At 40.9% G+C, this 4,828-nt stretch overlaps 1 pseudogene; it reads left to right on the forward strand.

Annotated features, from left to right (window-relative positions):
* Window positions 1-2,044: 2,044 nt before the first annotated feature.
* On the forward strand, window positions 2,045-2,561 carry LOC102251453 (annotated as a pseudogene).
* The last annotated feature ends 2,267 nt before the right edge of the window (window positions 2,562-4,828 follow it).

The following is a 4,828-nucleotide window of genomic DNA, read 5'->3' on the forward strand; positions in this document are numbered from 1 at the left end:
TCTTGACCTCTAACCTGAACTTGCTTCTGGTCCCAGCATACTCCACAGGCTTGTGACCTTGGCCAAATGACTTGGCCTTGCTGGGTTTCAGTTTCAACAATGTAACAGAGAAGGTGGGCACAAATGACCTCTAAGGTCCTTTCCAGCTACAAACACTTCTAACATGTCTTAAACAAACAAACAAACAAACAAACACATAGACACAGACACCAGAGGGTGATTACCAGAGGGGAAGGGGTGTGAGGGGAGGATGAAAAGGGTAAGGGAGATCAAATATATGGTTATGGAGGTAGACCAGACTTGGAGTGGTGAACACAAAATGCAATATACAGATGATGTATTATAGAATGGTACACTTGAAACATACGTTATTAACCAATGTCACCCAATAAATTTATAGACACAGACAGCAGAGGGTGATTACCAGAGGGGAAGGGGTGTGAGGGGAGGATGAAAAGGGTAAAGGAGATCAAATATATGGTTATGGAGGTAGACCAGACTTGGAGTGGTGAACACAAAATGCAATATACAGATGATGTATTATAGAATGGTACACTTGAAACATACGTTATTAACCAATGTCACCCAATAAATTTAATTTAAAGAGACTATGAGAGAAATGAAGGAAATTAAAAGAGATAATGCATGGAATTTTATAAATTGTGAACTACTAAATAGGTACTGGTTATCCTATTTAATAAAAGCCTAATATGCAAATTGTCCCCTCGGGCAGTCTTTTGACCTGGATTTTGACTGCTCGCTATGACGTGCACTGACCACCAGGGGGTGGCGCGGAACATGGCAAGTGTCAATGACGAGGCGCTGGCAGCAGGCAGCAGTGGAGGCACTGCCAGCCCCAATGGGCTCCGACGAGAGCGGGACTGCGGTGGCATGGTGGAGCAGGTGAGCGGGTGGCACCAGGTCAAGGCGGGTGTGAACAGGGCCTGCAGACGGTGACCAGGGGCGGCAGTGGGGGGTGGGGCCGCTGCCCAGCTCACAGGCTCTGAGGGAGCCAGGCGGGGGCCTGGCTCAGACCAATGGCCCCACAGGCAGGATGGTGGAGCAGGTGAGGGGGCAGCACCAGGCCAAGGTGGGGTGCCAGGCGGGGCTGTGGGGCTGCAAGGTTGTAGGCGTGAACTGGGGCCTGATCTCCACAGGCCACCCCGAGGGACGCCACACATGCACGAATTCGTGCACTGGGCCTCTAGTTATTAATAAACGTAAGACCTACCTTTAGAAAACATTTTCTACACACTCATAGCCCAGAAAAGGTTTCACTTCTTCACTCCTTAGGTGGGAGAACTCCGAGACATGTTGCAGTGGGAGAGAAGCCCAGTTATCCACAGGGATAGCAGTAGCATCTTCATTAATATATCCGGTACCAGCTGCCTCCCTTCCCTTTCTGTGCTGCCACTCTCTAGGATCACTTCTCAAATAAATGGCTTACAAAAAACCCACAATCCCATTCTAGAAATTCAGGTTGAATTACTGCATTATAAAGTGGTAAAAACATGGGCATATTAGCACTGAACTTCAGATTAAACTGAGTCTGGTTCCCAGTTCTGTTACCTACTAACCACATGGCTTTGGGCAAATTACTTACTTCTATGTGCATCAATTTTTTTGTTTATAAAATGGAAACAATATCTGTGAAGAATAAATGATATAAGGCATATGTAGAAATTAGCAAAATGCCTAGCACATAGCAAAATAATGCTATTATTATAAAATGTACTTTTATTTTTCTCATTTTATCAGTTGTCTGTTTTTTAAATCAGTTCAGCCTTTTATCATTAACTTGTAAAGCTTTAAAAATAACTACTATACCTCTGTAATTAGTTTGAATCTAGAATAAGTTTTATCTTGCCCAATTCAACCTGTCAGCTTAACATGACTAAGAAATTATCAAGTTTAATACATTAGCTAATGCTATACTATGTATTTTTGCTTTCAATTATTATGGAAGTCATTTAAGGGAGGTAGGAACCAGCTCTAGGTTCTACATATTGATTCATATTATTGAAATAAAATGTTGTGTGGCTCTTTTCCACTGCCAGTCCGCCGCCATCATGGGTCGCGTGCACGCTCCCGGGAAGGGCCTGTCCCAGTCGGCTCTGCCCTACCGCTGCAGCGTCCCCACCTGGCTGAAATTGACATCTGACGACGTGAAGGAGCAGATCTACATACTGGCCAAGAAGGGCCCGACTCCCTCACAAATCGGTGTGATCCTGAGAGACTCGCATGGCGTTGTACAAGTACGTTTTGTGACAGGCAGTAAGATCCTGAGAATTCTTAAGTCTAAAGGACCTGCTCCTGATCTTCCTGAGAATCTCAACCATTTAATTAAGTTCGAAAGCATCTTGAGAGGAACAGAAAGGATAAGGATGCTAAATTCCGTCTGATTCTGATTGAGAGCCGTATTCACCAATTGGCTCGATATTATAAGACCAAACGAGTCCTGCCCCCCAATTGGAAATACGAGTCATCCACAGCCTCTGCACTGGTTGCATAAAATATCTATGTACTCGAGCAATAAAATCATTGTTTTACTAGAAAAAAAATGTTGTTTGGATGCTAAAAGCCTAATTTAAACAATAAGTATGAGTTCATTAGCATAGTATGCATAGCAAAGAAAAAGAAATCTCCATGTGCTCTGCTTTTTACATTCCCAATGAAAAATTTCACTTTGTCTTTATTAATGTGTGTCCTTAGAATAACTGCAGAAGCAAAGCTTCTGTCTACTTACTATGCTATGGCATAAACTATTATAGTTAGACGAACAGCAGCAGTAATTTTGACTGGTTCTGATCAGTTAGTCAAAAATACTGTTTACAGTAAAGAATCAAAAAACGAGTACAAACCATAAACACTGACTTAATCTTAAGACATATAAATATGCATTAAGTCCCCAATTTTCTAAAGCAGTTTCAAGTTTTCCTTGAGGAGGAATACCTCCCCAATATTTTTCTTATATAAACCATACTCAGAATTTATTTTCTATAATTTCTAGTTTTAATTTTCTAAGTGAATGAAGAACTAAAAAACAAAACAAAACAAACTTGTAAAGCAAGGTTGGGATATTTCCTTCCAAGTTTTATAATTTTCTTTCAATCTTTGTTTTCCTGCCTACTCTTTTAGTCACTAACTTTTATGGAATCTTCCTCATTGCATTTATGTTTCATAGATTTACACACTGATTTAAATTATCTAATCACAATGACAAGTGTAACTGGCACCAACAGGTTTGCAGTAAGTACAACAGACTATTGTTGTTGGAACAGGGAACGGGCCACTAGCAGCCAGGGCAGCACACAGTCTGCTTTATGGGGAAATGAAGCGCATGGGCTCACGGGCCAACTGGTTAGATGTCAAGAGGATTGTCTTTGTATTAGGATGAACCATATGCAATTGTCAACATTCAACTGTCTTTTATCTGGAGAAATGACAAGTGCATACATTCAACGTAAGATATATTTTTTATTAACTATTGTTAAATATTATATTTACTACCCATGTTTTCCCTGTGAACAGTGAATAGTGATCCTTTATTTTTTAAATGCCATGCTACATTTACTCAGGAACTCACCTTAAGCTACTGAAGAAGCAGTCATTGGACTCTGGGTTCCTAAGAATGTTATTTCTACCTCCTTCCTTTCTTCACGTTAAAGTCACACCCTGTTAGAATTTCAAAGAGGCTGAAGGCATAACCCTGTGCCTTCTAGCTAACTGAATGATAAACAGCACAGGGATTAAAATGTGAGGTCAGCATTAGTTTGTTTACTGGTTTGCTTCTAAGACAAATGTTTTTGGCCGGCAGCATCCAACACAGCACTGCCTGTTTAGAGAAGGCAGGAAAAAGACAGGTACAAAGGGGAGTGAGCAGAGAAGCCCCGGGACAGAATTAGGATACGTTATCCCAAAATACAAGCACTTTTTATTTTTGTCCTATCGTTGATATGCTATTTAATAAGCAAACAAATAAATCACAATGTGCTATTAAGACAAAACCCGGAAATGTGGGACAGAATGGAATAAGGAGGGACTGTATTCAGATAAGAGACTACTATCAAACCCTTAGAAGTGCTCACATTTACTGATGCTAAAATGTCTAAGTCAGGTTTATAATTGTGCCCTTATGCCCACACAAAACTATTGAATGATATCTGAGCCCTAGTGTCTCATACCTTCTACAACATCAACCCACATAGTTAGTATGCAGAGTGAGAAGAGCGTAAACACTTTAATTATACCCGGGTTCCAATCCTGGCTGCATACATCTAACCATAATGCTCATAGTATACATGGGTGCAGAAAAGTAAAAAAAGTTGCTCACTCTTTCTGCTTTTGTCATCTGAGCACCTTCATTCACTTTTCTGCACCCGTGTGTATTATGGGGATTATGGTGCACACCTTGCTGGCTTCAGAGGATTCCTGAGAAAATGCCTGTAGTGCCTTCCTGCAACTATTACTGATCTTTAAAAGGTGCCAAAACTTTTCACTTCAACAAAGGTTTTAAATCTTAAATGCAGGCATGAGTAGTCTATAAACATGTGGCATGGAGGACGTCCATGCAGTTTATTTTCTATTCCAACATTGTTGTGCAAACTGAGCATAATCAAGATATCGGATGTAAACAATGAAGGTAGCTGTCCTTTCCAGATCAGATAGAGAACTTAGAGCCTCCTCTGGGAGGAGGAGAGGTTTCAGAGAGGTGAAGATGCAAATGCCAGAGGGGTGCTTTTAAAATACAAATCTTAACAGGTCCCTCCCCTTCTTATAGGTCTCTAATGGCTCCCAATTAACTTTTGAATAAAATCCAAAAACGTTA

The sequence above is a fragment of the Myotis brandtii genome, unplaced genomic scaffold, assembly GCF_000412655.1.
Source record: "Myotis brandtii unplaced genomic scaffold, ASM41265v1 scaffold115, whole genome shotgun sequence".
Lineage (NCBI taxonomy): Eukaryota > Metazoa > Chordata > Mammalia > Chiroptera > Vespertilionidae > Myotis > Myotis brandtii.